This window comes from Lithobates pipiens, unplaced genomic scaffold (assembly GCF_037356315.1).
Source record: "Lithobates pipiens isolate NorthernLeopardFrog02 unplaced genomic scaffold, aLitPip1_a1.2 Scaffold_27, whole genome shotgun sequence".
In the NCBI taxonomy this organism is placed as follows: domain Eukaryota; kingdom Metazoa; phylum Chordata; class Amphibia; order Anura; family Ranidae; genus Lithobates; species Lithobates pipiens.
In genome coordinates this window covers 104,841,161-104,860,094 of record NW_027507788.1, presented here as the reverse complement: position 1 = coordinate 104,860,094, position 18,934 = coordinate 104,841,161, and the positions used below count along the sequence as shown (strand labels likewise).

Genomic DNA, 18,934 nt, shown 5'->3' with positions numbered 1-18,934 from the left:
TCACATCCCACTGGGGGAGTAAAGGCACCACAGAGACAAGGTACAAGACACATCACAGCACACAAATCACACTGGGGATGAATTCGCTTTCCACAGAAAAGTCACATTTAAAAGTGGATCTAAACCTAACTTTTAGAAAACTTTGAGTAGACAGAAGAGACATGCGATGTGCCCTCTGCGGTAACACACACTTACCTGCCTGATCACACCAAATGTATACTGAGCTACTCATGCACAGCTCAACCTGCATTCCCGGAATACTCGCTATGCCAGAACAAATGACTTTTGTGCGCATGTGCAAGAAAAAGGTTGAAAACCTGGTACCTGTTGAGAAGTGACAGTTGCGTGCGATACATGGTGGAAGTGAGTATTCTGGGGGCAGGGGTGGCCCGTCCATTAAGGGCACACAGGCGCCTGCCCTTCCCCCCCCCCCCCTGATTTAATGCATCTGGCCCCTTTCAGGATGCTGGATGCATGGGGGGGGGGGGGGGGTGGAAGCACCTGATTAGAGCCACCAGAGTTTTACAATAGCGAATAAATATGATCCTCCTCCCAGCCATTCAGGAAGCAGGTCTTGAGACCCATCACCCTATTCGCTGAAAGGGCAGGCGATCCTATTGGACTCCTGGGGGGGTAGTTCTGCTTTAAAGCCATATAACTCAAGGGAAAGATTCTTTTTAGAGCAGGGGTAGGCAACCTGTGAGAGATGGAGATCTACCTGGACAACATGGAAGAGATCAAAGATCACCAGTGTGCAGCGCCACCCCCCCCCCTTTTTTTTATTTATTTTTTAAAGAAATGAACTAGCAAGCCCCCAATAAAAAGTAAAGACAGCATTAAGAAAAACCTAGAAAAATCTACTAAACCTTATGTCACTGTAAAAATCTAAATGTAGCCTATCTTAAACGTTCGCTTCAGTGAGAAACTCAGTATTCACTTTCATTCACAGTTTTTTCATGTCTGAGGAGTATTGGTTAACCCCCGCAAGTCTAATGGTGGAGTTCATCAGGAAAGCACAATATCTGGTACTGCAGGCTGATTTTCTTGATTAGTTTCAGATCTGGCTATCTACTCTACTATCTGGCCAGTGCAAGTTGTATGTAGGGCTCGGTAATAGGCAGGGCAGCGTACAGAGGTCAGTAGTGGGTAGGGCAGTGTATAGAGGTCAGTAGTATGCAGAGCAGTATACAGAGGTCAGTAGTAGGTAGGGCAGTGTACAGAGGTCAGTAGCATATAGAGCAGTATACAGAGGTCAGTAGTAGGTAGGGCAGTGTATAGAGGTCAGTAGTATAAAGAGCAGTATACAGAGGTCAGTAGTAGGTAGGGCAGTGTACAGAGGTCAGTAGTAGGTAGGGCAGTTTACAGAGGTCTGTAGTGTGTAGAGCAGTGTACAGAGGTCTGTAGTGTGTAGAGCAGTGTACAGGGGTCCATAGTAGACATGTGCAGAGTAAAATATTTCGTTTCGGAATTTTGTTTTCGTCTGAAAACTTAATTTATTTAGTTACTCCCGAAATTCGTTTTTATTTATTTCGTTTTTCGTTCAAAAATTGCATTCGTCCGAAAATCCACATGAATTACGGTCGAATCTGTCTTTGAAGGCTTATGGTGTCTGTCGAATGTATAAAGAAGATTCGACGGAGCTAGTATATAGCATACTTTAGAACCCTATTAAAGTCTATGGGACTCCAACGTTCAAAATCTAAAGTGCTCATTTTAAAGGCTAATTTGCAAGTTACTGTCCTAAAAAGTGTTTGGGGACCCGGGTCCTGCCCCAGGGGACATGGATCAATGCAAAAAAAAGTTTTAAAAACGGCCGTTTTTTCGGGAGCAGTGATTTTAATAATGATTAAAGTGAAACAATAAAAGTGTAATATTCCTTTAAATTTCGTAGGGGGGGGTTGTCTATAGTATGCCTGTGAAGGGGCGCATGTTTCCCGTGCTTAGAATTGTCCCTGCACAAAGTGTCATTTATGCAGGAAAAAAAGTCCTTTAAAATCACTCGCAGCTATTATGAATTGTCGGCTCCCGTAATACAGAGAACACTCATTGAAAGTCATTGATAAAAAAAAAAAAAAAAAAATTTAAAAAAAAGCGTGGGGGTCCCCCAAATTCAATTACCAGGCCCTTCAGGTCTGGTATGGATATTAAGGGGAACCCTGCCTCAAATTTAAGAAAAAATTTGACGTGGAGTTCCCCCTAAATATCCATAACCAGACCCTTCAGGTCTGGTATGGATATTAAGGGGAACCCCGCGTCAAATAAAAAAAAAATTGACGTGGGGTTCCCCCTAAAAATCCATACCAGACCCTTTATCCGAGCACGCAACCTGGCAGGCCGCAGGAAAAGAGGGGGGACGAGAGAGCGGCCCCCCCTCCCTCCTGAACCGTACCAGGCCACATGCCCTCAACATTGGGAGGATGTTTTGGGGGTCCGTGACCCCTCAAAGCACCTTGTCCCCATGTTGATGAGGACAAGGGCCTCATCCCCACAACCCTGGCCGGTGGTTGTGGAGGTCTGCGGGCGGGGGGCTTATCAGAATCTGGAAGCCCCCTTTAACAAGGGGACCCCCAGATCCCGGCCCCCCCCTGTTTGAAATGGTAAGGGGGTACAAAACTACCCCTACCATTTCACAAAGAAAGTGTAAAAAATGGTTAAATAAAACAAACACACTTTTGAAAAATTCCTTTATTAAAAATAAAAAAATAAAAAAAAGATTCCAGCGGCGGTAATCCACTCTTGCTATCCAGCGACGGACGGTCATCTCTCCAGCGATGTCTCATCTCATCCAGCGCAGCGATCCATCCTTCTGTCTCCGTGGAGGAGACACTGCAAGGATTCCGGCGGCTGACGTTTCTTATATACGGAGGGCGGGGCCACCCGTCACCTGACCCCGCCCCCCTCTGACGCAAGGGGAAACACGGGGTTCCCCGTGACGTATAGGTGACCCCGCCCCCCTCTGATGTAACGGAAACCTGCCTGTGTTACATCAGAGGGGTGCGGGTCACCCCTACGTCACAGGGAACCCCGGGTTTCCCCTTGCGTCAGAGGGGGGCGGGGTCAGGTGACGGGTGGCCCCGCCCTCCGTATATAAGAAACGTCAGCCGCCGGAATCCTTGCAGTGTCTCCTCCACGGAGACAGAAGAAGGACGGAGGATTCGCTGCGCTGGATGAGATGAGACATCGCTGGAGAGATGACCGTCCGTCGCTGGATAGCAAGAGTGAATTACCGCCGCTGGAATCTTTTTTTTATTTTTAATAAAGGAATTTTTCAAAAGTGTGTTTGTTTTATTTAACCATTTTTTACACTTTCTTTGTGAAATGGTAGGGGTACTTTTGTACCCCCTTACCATTTCAAACAGGGGGGGGCCGGGATCTGGGGGTCCCCTTGTTAAAGGGGGCTTCCAGATTCTGATAAGCCCCCCGCCCGCAGACCTCCACAACCACCGGCCAGGGTTGTGGGGATGAGGCCCTTGTCTTCATCAACATGGGGACAAGGTGCTTTGAGGGGTCACAGACCCCCAAAGCATCCTCCCAATGTTGAGGGCATGTGGCCTGGTACGGTTCAGGAGGGAGGGGGGGCCGCTCTCTCGTCCCCCCCTCTTTTCCTGCGGCCTGCCAGGTTGCGTGCTCGGATAAAGGGTCTGGTATGGATTTTTAGGGGGAACCCCACGTCAATTTTTTTTTAAATTTGACGCGGGGTTCCCCTTAATATCCATACCAGACCTGAAGGGTCTGGTTATGGATATTTAGGGGGAACCCCACGTCAAATTTTTTCTTAAATTTGAGGCAGGGTTCCCCTTAATATCCATACCAGACCTGAAGGGCCTGGTAATTGAATTTGGGGGACCCCCACGCTTTTTTTTTTTTTTTTTTTTTTATCAATGACTTTCAATGAGTGTTCTCTGTATTACGGGAGTCGACAATTCATAATAGCTGCGAGTGATTTTAAAGGACTTTTTTTCCTGCATAAATGACACTTTGTGCAGGGACAATTCTAAGCACGGGAAACATGCGCCCCTTCACAGGCATACTATAGACAACCCCCCCCTACGAAATTTAAAGGAATATTACACTTTTATTGTTTCACTTTAATCATTATTAAAATCACTGCTCCCGAAAAAACGGCCGTTTTTAAAACTTTTTTTTGCATTGATACATGTCCCCTGGGGCAGGACCCGGGTCCCCAAACACTTTTTAGGACAGTATCTTGCAGAATCTTTTCTCTCTGTCAAATCTTTTTTCTCTGTCGAATATTTTCTCTATATAATCTTGGACTAATAGAGGTAAGGTTAGGCACATTCGAACACAGGTTCTATAGACACAGATTGTTGTCAGAGTCATGTCGAATCTCCTATTCTATATCGAACTGTTGTAACAATGAAAACGAAAATAAAGCATTTATTTATGTCGGATCTTTCGTTTTTCGGATTTTGTGCTTTCGTTATCGTTTGTCAAAATGAAAATGAAAATAGCTGAAATTCGGACGAAAATGCATTCGGACGAAAACGAATGCACATGTCTAGTCAGTAGTACGTAGGGCAGTGTACAGAGGTCAGTAGTATGTATGGTAGGGGTTTAAGACATGGTACAGGGAGGTCAGGAGGGCAAGGTATAGGGGCATCAGGGGGACACAGTGCAAAGAGGTCAGGAGAGTATGGTACTGGAAGATTGGGAGGGCACAGTACAGGGGGATCAGGAGGGCTGGGGTCTCAAGTGGGCATGGCACTAGGGGGGGCAGAAGGGTATGTATTGGGGGATCAGGGGGGCTGCGGTGTCAGGAGAGCATAATACTGGGGGGGGGGGAGTCAGGAGGGTATGGTATTGGGAGGTCAAAAGGACTGTATGTAAAAAGGGCATGGTGGTGTGGCATCAGGAGGGCTAGAGTGTTAGGAGGGCACAGTATTTTTTTTAAATGCCTGTGGCACAGGGAAGGTACAGTGGTGCTGATCCCGGCCCGCGATCCTCTCTCACCTTCCCACATGGTATCCTTGGATGGGGGAGGGCCGGTGGTGATCAGCACACAAAGTGCATATTAAGAGCTTGGGCATGTTCGGAGAAGAGCCCGAACCTACCTGAGCTATTCCAGAGGCTTTCCCTGCCCTGCAGCCACATGTATGCAAGGGGTGGGGGCTGCCTCTGCAGTCAGGGATTGTATGAGCGTGCGCATGCGCCTCTCTAAAGCAAAGACTGGGTCGGCATCAGTGGGACGTCTCCCTGGTCTGCCCATCACCTGATAGTGGTCGACGGGTAGCCCGCAATCAACAGGTTGACAGTTGCCCCTTATTAGAGCACCTGTCAGGTATTTTTAGTGTGTTTGGGAGATTCACCCTCTCTATTTGTCCTGTTTACTGTTATCATTGGAAGTAAAAGAAAATCTTAAATCCTGAGTTGTCCCCAGAATAGTAATAAAAGAGATTTGTTCCAATGGGTGACTCTGGTGTCAATTTGGAGATATTTCCTCTTACCAATGTCTTACTTGTTAGTCTTTCTTTTATTTCCACCTGGTGATCTGGTCAGTAAGTAAGTGGACAAGTGTTGTTTTTCAAAAGAACAAACTTCCCTGCAAATGTATCAGTTAAGAGGTTTGAGACAAACCCTTTACCACTGACAGGGGTGCTTGCAATGATTAGGTTTTATTGAAAACCTTTATCCCAAAGGGAAAAAAAACAATTGCAGTAACTGCATGTATAACTGCAGAATCCGCTGGAGTTTGGTTTCAATTTGTTAGTGTATTAAAATCTGCTAGTATATCTAAAACTCCACTCCCCCCCAGACTGACAATGCTGGTGTCCAAAGGTGCTTCCTATGCTCCTTCATCCAGAGTAGAGGCACTGTAGTACATGGGGTGTGTTACCGGGCACAGCAGCTTATTCATTTTAATGGACTGCTGTACCTACAGAAATTGCAGGTGAAAGGTCCCTGGGCCTTTTCCAAAATCGCATCTGTAAGGAAACGGCAGAGTGCTATGCAGTTCTCAGCATGGGAAAACATGCTGCATTCACTATATCTGGTCTCCCACAGTACACAGAACATGGAAATCCAATTATTTTAGTAAATATAAAAATTGCTAAATATCTTTTCTCATCAGAAGTATATAGCAGTCTTGTGACTTCTATCAGAAACTGGTTAAAGCTTGTAAGATGAGTTTTCTCCCCTGATTGTCCTATGAGGCTGCAGGACCCCTGACCATCTGGACAGTGCTGATCACATGCACTCTCCCAATTAAAAAACTCTCTAGCAATACACACCAACTGAGCATGTGCAGAGTGAGTCTAAAGGCTCTGTCTAAGCACTGTTAAGTGTGAAACGCGTCAGTTCGTTTGTCCCATTTTTCCTGTGGCTTGTATCTGTTGGACTTTTTACTAATAAAGGCTATATTACAGAGTGCGGCTGTCAAGAACTTCCTTTTTGCCACACTCTAAAGGCGCTGTACTATCAGGAGAAGGATTGGGGACTGTGGAAGAAGGGGAGGATCAGAGAAGACAGGATCAAACAGCCTTTTTACACAATGTGCAAGATTAACCCTTTAGGTTCCACAGTGAGTATAACAAGCATGCTTACTGCATATACAGACTGATTTGACTGTTCTGGGTTTAGTAACACTTTAATGGCACCCCCTTGCCTCTGCTAACAGCAGTGCATTTAGCAAAGCATGCGATTACGCACAGGGGCACCTATAATGTTAAGTATTGAAGTGAAACCGGCTGCGTGGAGCTTGCCTGTGACATCATTGTGCACGCCGGATGCTCGGCAGTGGCGCCATTGTTTTGGTGTAATGCCTGCCTATGTCTTCTTTTGTGAGTATAATCGCTGATTAAAAATATATGCAATTTGTGATACTGGATCATGGAGTTTATGTGTTTCGTTTGCGTTATACCAGCATGGTGATTCTGTTGGTGGTCCACTGGAGTTTTTGCAAAGCTGTAGAGCCATTTCATAAACTGACGGGTTATAACCCTCCTTTATTCTAAATAAAAAAAAATAAAAAAAGGTTTTGCCTTTAGTTCTACTTTAAGACCCTCCATAGAATGCTTGAATTTCAGCCGACAAGTAACACCCACCTTGAGAAAAGCCAATTAAAAAATCCTCTGAGCTGAATGCAAAATTATCATCTGTGCAGCGACTGCATTAGTCACTGCGCAGCAACACTAGGAGCTGCAGCTGCCTGAATACAGTGGGGAATCCCCCATCTACACTATTTAGTACTGAGGAAGGTACTGAGTCATTTTCTGTCTCTAGCAGGCAGAATGACCTAGGTGACCAAAATTTGAGCCACCTATGCTCATCCTTAAGCTGGACATTCACAACATGAATTTATCCCAGTTCCTGATGAACCAGCTAAAATTCCCTTTGTAGGTGGTTCTGCAAGTCCCCTTCTGCCCAACATAACTGTGTGTGGCGCAACGCGTAAGTGCGGAGTCTAGAGTAACGTCACTGGATGCCAGAAGCTGGATGTGGCTTCATCTGTGCCATTCACCTATACTTACTTGAATGTGTCATTTTTATTTAATAAAAACGGTCATTTTTATTTTGCCAAATATTTTGGAGCTCTACACATTTTTTTTTTCTTTGTTGCTGCATACCATTTCAAGAACAATTCGTGTAAATACCTTTTTTAACCACTTCACCTCTCACACGTGTTCACCCCCTATGGACCAGAGTAATTTTTACATTTCTGCCATGGGTCTATTTATTCGGCAATAACTTTGTCAGTACTAAAGATGACAAGATAATACATATATTGTTCTTTTAAAGCGGGAGTCCGCCGTTTTCTTTTTATTTTTTAAAAAGCCAGCAGCTACAAATACTGCAGCTGCTGACTTTTAAAATAATGACACTTACCCGCCCAGCGCGCCCGTGATGTCGGCACCCGAAGCTGATCTCTCGATCCTCTCTCGGGTGCTGCCGCTGCCATCTTGGGTATGGGAATCAGGAAGTGGAGCCTTGCGGCTTCATTTCCCGGTTCCCTACTGCGCATGCGCGAGTCACGCTGTGCAATAAGGATGGTCCCCGCTGTCTCTGGGATCCGTGTGTTTCCCAGCAGGCAGCGGGGGCCCAGCAGGAAGTGGCGTAAATACCCGCAGAATCTGCTGCTATCTATGCCCGGAAGTGGGTGCAAATATCTGTATTATACAGGTACCTGCACCCCCCTCCCTCCTGAAAGGTGCCAATTGTGGCGCCGGAGGGGGGGAGGGTTCCAATGAGCGGAAGCTCCACTTTAGGGTGGACCTCCGCTTTAAGGACACACAAGGATTTCTTTTCATGATATTGCCTTGGAACAATTATTATTATTATTTATTTATTTTTTTTCAAATTTATTGGACAATAAAACTAAACAAAACACCACTTTTCTTTCTTTTATTTGAGCAGTGTTAGTTCAAAAAATAAATAGTGTTACTGCACATAAAATGTGTGCATTTTATTATATACTTTGTCTTGTTTAAAATTACATTAAAATGATGATTCTGGTACAAAGCATCGCAAAGTTATTTATAAATAAAATAAAGTGTGTTTTTTTTTTTTTTCAATTTTGCACTTTTTAAAAATGGGAAATATGTAAGTATAAGTGTAAGTTAAAGAGGAAGTAAACCCTTCCAAACAACTTGGACCTATAGGTAAGCCTAGATTAAGGCTTACCTGTAGGTCCAAGCAATATCTCCTAAACCTATATGGTTTATAAGATATTTGCCCGAAAATGGGCACCGCTGTCTACGGCGCATGCGCCGTAGACAGCGGTGCGCAGGCGCACTAAATGCGGCAAATCCAAGAATGGATTTGCCTAATTTGTCGACTCCCGTGCGCATGCGCGGGAGTGACGTCATCGCGGCTTCGCCGTATGGCAGCGGCGGAGCTGCGAGACGCGACTCCCGTGCGCATGCGCGGGAGTGACGTCATCGCGGCTGTGCCGCTGTGATTCGTCGGAGCTGCGAGACGCCACCAGCAACATGGATGCGGCGGACTACAGGGGACAGCGGCGACTTCGCTGGCTCCTGTGTCAGGTAAGTGACACATAATGAGCTACTAAGCGATGCATAGTAGTCCATTATGCTTTACCTTTGCAGGGAAAAAAAGAGGAAGTAAACCCATCAGGGTTTACTTCCTCTTTAAACATATAAAAATATTAAACAAAACCAAAAAGTTGGAATATTAATAGTAAATAAAAAAGCAACAAACAGAAAAATCATCAGAAAAATATTAGTTGAAGAGAGAAAGAGACTAGGGAGTTAATTAGGGTTGATTAGAGTAATTAAACAGAAGAACATTTTATTAAACAAAAACTTTTATTACTTGTCAGGTTGCTTTAACTGACATCATTTGCAGATCTAAGTTCATCCCTTTGATTTGCAGATGAATGAACAGAAAGATACAACTGTAACAATATGATAGGTTGAATCTTTGTATAATTGTCGCGGTCTGAGAAATGTTGATTAGGAACACTGAGTCAGACTGTTTTTTTGACAGCTAGAGCTGCTGCCGACTCCTCTGAGTATACTGTAATGCCAGGCAGGACCACTGTTTGAAATCACGGGGCCATATACAGCCTTTCTGACAGGGGCACTGCCCCAGTACAGCCTATCTCCCCCCCCCCCCCCCGCAAAAATATCAAAACTATATTTTCATTAATAATATATTAAAATCATTAGTGGACACATACATTCTGTCAAACATAAAAAAACATAAATTCAAACAAACAATAATGCACATATTCCCCCAACTCCCAGTTCAAATCCCCCTCCTAGCATAAATCTTTACCCCCCCTCAATCCCACCCCAGCTCAAATTCCACAAATTCCAACCTAATGCCCCCCCCCCCCCCAGCACAAATCTCCCTCACCCCAAAAAAATCTCCCATCTAATACACATCTTCTTTCTTCTCAAGCTTTCTATCCTAGCACATATCTTCTCCTCCAAATCCGCCCCCCCCCCCCCCGATCGCTCCCATTAGCCCAAATTCCCCCACCCCCTCATGGCACAAAATCCCTCCCATCACAAATCTTCTTTCTCCAATCCCCCTCCTAAATGACCCTTCCCAGCACAAATTCTTCCTCCCCACCCACCTCCTAGCACAAACATTCCCCCAAACCTTTTTCCTGGCACATCTCCCTCCCTATTACACTTCCCAGCACAAATAGCCGTCCTTGCCCTCCTCCAACTTACAGGGGGAAGCCACTACAAGGCCAGAAAGAGGTGCACTGCAGTGTAATGCTCTCGCCTCTTGTCAGATGACTGTTTGTCTATACAGCACATGAGACAGGATTGCTCTTAGATCGCATTGGACTGTAACACACGCACACACCGCCCCCTATCTCCTCCATCCTCCAAGGGCTGCTCATCTCCCGGAAGCAGGAAATGTGGATAGGGGGCGGTAATCACACAGTGTGTGTTACAGTCCGATGCGATCAAAGAGCGGTCCGGTCTCATGTGCTGTATAGACAAACGCTTTTCTGACAGGAGGTGAGAGCATTACCTAAAGTGCACCTCCTCCTGGCTCTTTCCTCTCTGCCTCTTCTTCTCTCAGTGTTCCAGCCTTCAGGCTGCTGTCTCCTTGTCCCTGTCCTGAGTACGGGTGGGGGAAGTAGCTAAGCGGCCACCTGTCAATATCCAAGAAAGGGCCAGTCTGGGGGGCAGAACTGAAAGTTGTCCCTAAATCCGGCCATTTGAGTCTCTCCCCCAGCAGCTGAAAGCCGGCGGGAACAAGAGGGGGAGAAACCAGCTTTCAGTTGCTGCAGAGAGCCACACAGGACATTGTTCTGTCATTGTTCGTTCTCTGCTTCATCAATCCTCCTGTTGTCTGGGCCCCCCTATGTGCTAGGGCCTCCTACAGGAGGACCAGTGGTACCCTCTATCGGCGGACCTGATGCCAGGTATAAATAATCACAGCCGACAATCACAGTATTTTTGGAGGGGAGTCTGAAAAGCAAGGCAAAGAGACTGGACATGCTACATATGCCCTGTGTACAGTGATGATGTTTTTTTTTTTTTTTTGGTGGTGAGTGGTGGTAAGTAGCAGCATGCCCAAGTCTACAACTATTAAATTGTTTACTAGCGATTACTTGACCAGGTCCTAATCGGCTGGTGGGCAGAATCCTCACCCAGTGCATTTGTTCCGGATAGGTGACATCCCTGCTTGGAGAAATCTTTACTGTTACTGGCTCTCACAGGATGTGTCTAGGACCTGGAGCTGTGTGGTCATGTGATCACTTTTAAACAAAAGGTATATACTGTATACCGATTGTTATTATAAGTGATATATTAGTAAAGCGAGAGGGCAGGCAGCAATTAAAGCTTGTGGCAATCTGTATACACTGACTTTTTTTTATACAAAATCCTGCAAGATTTCACATTATAAGGTGTATGCAGTAATTTCAGTTGGTCTATTGAAGACAAACTTTAATGGATCTAAAAAATAACATAGGTAAAATTAGAAGAAGATAACCAAATAAAAAAGATATATATTAAAAAAATAGCAACTAACAGTTATAATTAACTATATATGACTGCAAAGTTCAAGCACCAATGCAACTTGGTAGAGCAAGTGGCATAGACTAAAGTGAGCCTCTCCTCTTCCCACTGACCACCAATGTACCAGAGCCTCTCCTCTTCCCACTGACCACCAATGTACCAGAGCATCCTTCCCTTCCACCTCCAATGTAGCATGCATTATTCCCACTGATCACCAATGTAAGGGAGTTATTCTTCTGCAGCACACCAAGGCAGACAACATTATCAGTGGCGTATCATCCATGTGTGCAGCACAGCGGGAGGGACAGCTTTAACCCCCCATCTCCCTGCTTGGCTTAACAGCTGCTTCTTCTCCTCTCCATGCCACGGCTATGGGTGCTTACAGCTGTCCCTCCCGCCACACCGAATATCCCAAGCTGTTCTCGGAGGTCTCCGCTGCTATTCTCCTCCTTCACCCCCCATTCTCCTCCAGCCCGCTGTGTACTCCTTCTCTGCCCCCCGCCCCTCCGCAGAGCCGGCTTCCCTCCTCTCCTTTCCCACGCTCTGTCGGGGAATCTGTATGGATGAAGAGTGGAGGAAGGAGCCGGTAAATATGTCATTTACCGCCCCCTGCATTTCTGAATTAGACAGAGGGCATTCACTACCGATCGCTCCTATGTCCTATGATAACTTAGCAGAGTAAGCTGTGTGGTACTCTGCTTCCGTCTATGAATGGACAGGAGCCTCTGTGACCTGCTCATTAATTTTCAATGCTGAGACTGCAAAGAAAGGGAATCTGTGTCCTCAGTCCCTTTCCCTGTCTCAAAGGGGAAATGTCAGGGGTCATGTTTAGACCTCTGATATCTCACCAAAGCTCACCAACAGGGCTGATAAAAAAAAAAAAAGAAATTGCAAAAAGTATTAAAAAATAAAATTGTAAAAAATAAAATGAAAAAAAAAACAACAGCTGACATTTGTAAAAATAAAATAAAAATTATTTATAAAAAATAAATAATAAAAAAATTAAAATAAAGTTAGTAAAGAAAAAGAAAAAATACTGATAGCGTCCATGGCCCTATTGACAATGTCCAAACAAAATAATACAAAAATAAATTTTAAAATTTTAAAATAATTTTTTACAATTTTAAAATATATGAAAATAAACCGTCCATTGCTCTACTGACAACATCCACTGGCCGCCAAAAAGCATTTAGAAAACATTTAACAAAAAAAAAAATTTAATAAAAATAAAGAACTACTGACACGTAATACCCACCCCTGTACACTCCACACCGGCACATTCTACCCACTTACATACACTCTGCACTTCTCTACTGCACGTATTACTCACATCCATACACTCCACACTCCTCTCCTGCACCTGCTACCCACCTCCATACACTCTGCAGTCCTCTCCTGCACATACTACCCACCTCGCACTCCTCTCCTGCACATACCACCCACCTCCATACACTCCACACTATACATTCTGCACTATGCAAGTCATCTCAGACTCTATTAAACCAACCCCATTTAGCCACGCCCAATATTTGGCAATATTTAAGCCACACCCACAGGTCACCGCAGTGCACTGAGCGCAACCTTGTTTTTTTTCGTGCCTAGAGCCCACTTTTTATCTTGCACACGGGCCCGCTGATATGCAAATGTAAGTAGGCACATCTCCACTAACCACTACTGTAAGGCTCGGTTCACACAGGGGGCGACGCGAGGCGACACGACTTGCCGTGCCGCGACCTGACAAGTCGCCCCCGTTCTGTACTACGGAACCGTTCTAAGAGGAGCGACTCGAGTCGCTCCGACTTAGAAAAAAGGTTCCTGTACTACTTTTGGGCGACCTCGGGCGACTTGCATTGACTTCTATACAGAAGTCATTTGCAAGTCGCCGCTGAGGTCGCGGCAGGTCGCGGCGCGGCAAGTCGCCTCACATCGCCCCCTGTGTGAACCGAGCCTAAGGGGAACTTCTCCACTGACCAAATATGTAAGGGAGCTCACAATAACTTTTGGTCTTGAGTAAATGGAATCTCTCAAAAATTACAGAGCAGAAGATCCCAAAGTTTTTTTTCTACATCATACTTCCATTCCAGTAGCATCCTTGGTCACACGCTCTGATTGAAAGCCCTACCAACTCCTTAACCACTTCAATACAGGGCACTTTCACCCCCTTCCTTCCTAGCGCAATTTTTAGCTTTCATCGCTCTAGCGCTTTGAGTGACAATTGCGCGGTCATGCTACACTGTACTCAAATGAAATTTTTATCATTTTGTTCGCACAAATAGAGCTTTATTTTGGTGGTATTTATTCACAACTCCGTTTTTAATTTTTTGCAATATAAGCACAAAAAAAGCGGAAATTTGGAAAAAAAACAATATTTTCTTTTTTCTATTTTAAAAGAAATCTAATAAAATCAAATTTTGTCATAAATTTAAGCCAAAATGTATTCTGCTACATGTTTTTGGTAAAAAAAATTCTGTTAAGTGTATAATAATTGGTTTGTGTGATCACGGACATATGTACGCAAATGATCATGTACATATGTGTGCAGGTGATCACGTACATATGTGTGCAGATAATCATTGGGACATGTGATTTTAGTGGGACATATGTGGGGGGACATGTTTTTATTATTAGGGACATTGTTTTTATTATTTGGGGACATGTATGTTTTGGGGACATGTGTGGGGACTGTGTTTATACTGTGTCGTGTGTTGTGTGTATTACACTAGACTGGTGATCAGTGAGTAAAAAGCTGTAAAAAACAGCTCATACTCACTGATCACCAACCGGCTGCAGCGATCTTCTCTCCTCTCCTCAGCGATGACTTCTGTGTGAGGAGAGGAGGAGCCGATTGCCTAGCAACCGGCTGTTTGTTTACATCACATGACGGCCGTGATTTGACACGGCCGTCATGTGATCAGGAGGGCCAATCACAGAGCCCTCCTGCCGATCTGAGATGTGCCGTGTCCGGGTGACACGAGCACATCGGGATCGCGCAGCTGCACGGGCACGCGCGCGCGCGCGATCCTGCTCCTTCTGAAGGACGTTCCTGAACGTCCTATCAGAAGTAGACGGCTCCCACCCAGCCGTATATATGCATTGGCCGGGTGGGAAGTGGTTAAAGAGCACACACTCAAAATTTTTAACCACATGGTATTATTGGATGGAATCCTTCTGCTGTCACAGGCTGAAGTCAGGCTCGGAAGCCAGTGGCTATAGCAGTGGAGCAGCACCCACCAACAAGCGGGACAGGTATACAAGCAGGTCATCCTGGCTGATGACATGGGTTCACCTGGGGTGTGGGGTCTAAGTACTAACTGGCATTTACCAGAGCTCCTGATGGTTGAGATGGGTTTTTCTGCATGTTAGTACCAGGTTGCAGTCCTCAGGATTACCACAACAGGAGGTGAGCAAGTCAGGGATCCAGTAGCAGATGTAGCAGGTAGGGATCAAGCAGAAGCATAGTCAGGAAACAAGCCAAAAGATCAGTAAAGAATGGTTGGAGGTTGGGATTAAGCAGAAGCATATTAGAGGAACAAGCCAAAGCTTGGTAACAAATGGTAGCAAAGATATGGATGGTAGCAGGAGAGACAAAATCAAGATATTGGCTGGAGGGAGAACAATAATCAGAGACATAGTTAAAATCAGGAAGTTCCTGGGAGGAGCAAAGAGTTCAAGGTTCAAGACAAACAAGATACAAGGCAGGATCATTTAAGGAGTTGTCCAGAGAATTCTTCAGCATTCAAGGCCACTCAGCAAGCAGAGTCATTGTCAGACCCAGAGGTCCCAGGTTCAAGCCCAGCCAATGACATCTGCACAGGCAAATTTGAACAATTGCTCGCTAACTAAATAGATATCCCCCATTGTGACTGTCTCGGTTATCACTTAAAACATTTATTACCCTAAAAAAAAAAAAATTGATCCTGTTCCCTTAAAGCATGTTATACAGCACAGTGCCTGTGCTGTGTAATTTGGTCCCCTGAAATACCTGGTTGGTTCTTCCCTTCCCCCTTGTAATCTGACCGCGGTTAATCATGGCTGCTAAATCCTGACACCGTGGTCAGTTTATGTGCCTCCGTCATCCGCAGCCCTGCTCTCCTGTGTCCTTCTGCCTGCCTGCCTGTCAGCTAGTCTGTGTGTGAACCACCCCTCCCCTTGTAGCACTGTTCCAAGCAGTGCAAACATTACTGCTCACAAGCACTGCCAGCCCCACTGCTAGTATATACTGTATGCCATTTTTTAAATTTATCTTCTATTCTATTTTATTCTTTCTGCCAGATCAGCGGTCATATGACCACCCGTCGCTTTCTTCCTCTGATGTATACACTAGGGAGGGAGGTCACGTGAACCCCCAACAGACGTCAGAGGGAGACCTCAGCCCCTCCCTCCCTAGTACATATATTGAAGGCAGAGAGAGACGGGCGGTCACGTGACCACTGATCGGGGGGGGAAAGAATAAGGTATTTAGAGGATGAATTTCAAAAAACGGCATAGAGTATATACTACAGGTTATCCTAGCAGAGGGGCTGGCAGTGCTTGTGTGCACTGCCTTAAAGAGGAATTGCTTCTGTACTTACCAAATATGCTGCAGAAATCTCCCTCCACTGAGTCTGGCTGCAATCATTTTAAAGCGGAGGTCCACCCTAAAATGGACCTTCCGCTCATCGGAATCCTCCCCCCTCCGGCGCCACAATTGGCACCTTTCAGGGGGGAGGGGGGTGCAGTTACCTGGATAATCCAGGTAACTGCACCCACTTCCGGGATAGCTCTCTGCGGAAAGGGGCGTAGATTACGCCCCTTTCCGCAAGTGCCCGCCCCTTTGCGCAAGTGCCCCGCTGCCTGCTGGGAAAACACACAGCTCCCAGAGGCAGCGGGGACCGTCCTTATTGCGCAGCGCGGCTCGCGCATGCGCAGTAGGGAACCGGGAAATGAAGCCGAAAGGCTCCATTTCCTGATTCCAATACCCAAGATGGCGGCGGCAGCACCCGAGAAACGATCTACAGATCGGCTTCGGGTGCCAACATCGCGGGCGTGCTGGACAGGTAAGTGTCACTATTTTAAAAGTCATCAGCTGCAGTATTTGTAGCTGCTGGCTTTTAAAAAAAGAAAAAAACGCGGAGTCCCGGCGGACTCCCGCTTTAACTGTGGGCAGCTGAAGCTGCTGCCTGTTCACTTCCTGGATTTACAAAGACACACACACCTCCAGCTCTGCAGTTCTCATTGGCCCTCTTATGACTCATCCCCCCCTTCCTGGCAAACTCTCACGAGAGTGAGAGAGAAAGCTGTGCATGATGCCATACACCTAGAAAATTACCAGACAAGAAACAGGAAGTGGGCTGTATAAGGTATTTACTGGCAGAAAAAAAAATGTTTTACTATCCAAAGTTAAAACAACAACAAGGGCAGAACATATAATAGATGGAAAGATGAAAAAATTACTAAAGTTCCACTTTAACAACCCCTGATGCATGCCTTCCCCGCACTATGCTTACGATCACAAGCGGGGGGGTTCCCTACCATCTTTTTCACCCACTTTCCTGCCTCCTTTCTTTCCTTTACTTCTTTATTCCCTTCCCCTCTATACATGACCGATAGCTCCAAATAGGAAGTACATTTTTTACCTGTCCAATACTTTAAACCTAGTCATCTCTCATCATGGGATTTCCATTATCATTGTGACTTAGACTGTGATATCTTTCTGGTAAAGCTTGTCCAGTTTTTACACAGGAAGCCGAATTCTACTCCTATAAAGGTGACTTTCACTGCACCTTCTTGACATTTCTTAACATGAACATTTTTAGTTTAAGCTCTCCCTCTTCCATTGGGCAGCACAGTGGTGTAGTGGTTAGCACGCTCACCTAGCAGTAAGAAGGGTTGCTGGTTCAAATCCCAACCATGACACTACCTGCCTGGAGTTTGCATGTTCTCCCTGTGCCTGCATGGGTTTCCTCCGGGTACTCTGGTTTCCTCCTGCAATCCAAAGACATGCAGGTAGGTTAATTGGCTTCTGTCCAAAATTGGCCCTAGTATATGGATGATCTTGGATTGTTGTTGGCTCATTGAGGGTAGGGACCAATGTGAGTGTGCAATGTACAGGGATAGGGACAATTGTAGACACCTCACTCAGGTTGGACTGGTGTCTTTATTCAACCTTATTAACTATGAAACTATCACCTTCATTGACTGTGAATGTACTTCCTTTTTGACTGATAATCTATGTACTTCCTTATCATATGCTAACCACTGGAAGTCTAATGCTGAAAATTATACAATGTGCCCTCCTTATTCTTCCTGGCCTGTTTTCCCATTTTTTTGTTATAAAACTATAAAGAATGCATAAAAAAGTAAGGAGGCACTTCACTGAGTAAGGGGGCATTTCTCCACTGAACACTAATATAAGGGAGTCCTTTTCCACGGATCATCAATGTAAAGTGGCATTTCTGCAATGACCACTAATGTTAAGGGCCCTTTTTCACTGACCAAAAGTATAGGAGGGCCCTGCTCCACTCAACACCAACGTAATAGGATCCTTCTCTGCTAGCCATCAATGTAAAGGGGATGCTTCACCACTGAGCACCAACTGAAGAGGACTCCACTAACAATCAATGTAGGTAGGCCCTTTTCAGCTGATCACCAATGTAGTAGAGCCCTGCTTCACTGACCACAAATGTAAGGATTTCTCTCTACCGACCACCAATTTAAGGGGCATTTCTCCACTGACCACTACTAGTGATGGACGAACTTCCGACAGGCTGTTTCGTGAACGCGGACCGCGAAAGCGGGCGATAGTTCGTGAACCGTAACGTTCGCGGCGGGCCCCATTGACTTCAATGGGAGGCGAACTTTGCAAACCTACAGGTCAAATTTGCAGCCACAAAATAATTACTAGCTGTGCAAACATAGTCCCACCACATGGCCAATGACATAACACATGTATGAGGTGAATCTGGGATCGACAACTACAAGCATTCTTTTTTTATATGTGAAATTGTTGTGACAATTCAGGACTGTGGAGCGCATGAAGGCAATGGAGGAGAGGGAAGGTCAGGGTAGGCAAAGAGGGTGCAGGAGATGATCACCAGCAGCGTGACATACAGCAATGACACCTGCACCATGATAGAGTGATCTGACACCAGCACCGTGATAGAGAGCACTGACATCAGCAGCGTGACATACAGCAATGGCACCTGCACCGTGATAGAGTGATCTGACACCAGCACCGTGATAGAGAGCACTGACATCAGCAGCGTGACATAAAGCACTAACACCAGCACCGTGATATACAGCACTGACAGCAGCACCGTGATAGAGAGCACTGACAGCAGCAGCGTGACATACAGCAATGACACCTGCACCGTGATAGAGTGATCTGACACCAGCACCGTAAGCAGCCCCAGGAGGAAGTCAGCATAGCACAGGGATGGTGGGAGCCCCTCATAATAAGCAGCCCCAGGAGGAAGTCAGCACAGCACAGGGAT

The 18,934-nt window shown here is 45.7% G+C and overlaps 1 protein-coding gene across 1 annotated transcript in view; it reads right to left on the bottom strand.

Moving 5' to 3' along the window:
* The window catches only part of LOC143934042 (uncharacterized), a 96,761-nt gene that overhangs the window by 61,696 nt on the left and 16,131 nt on the right, over positions 1-18,934 (bottom strand). The window lies entirely within an intron of this gene.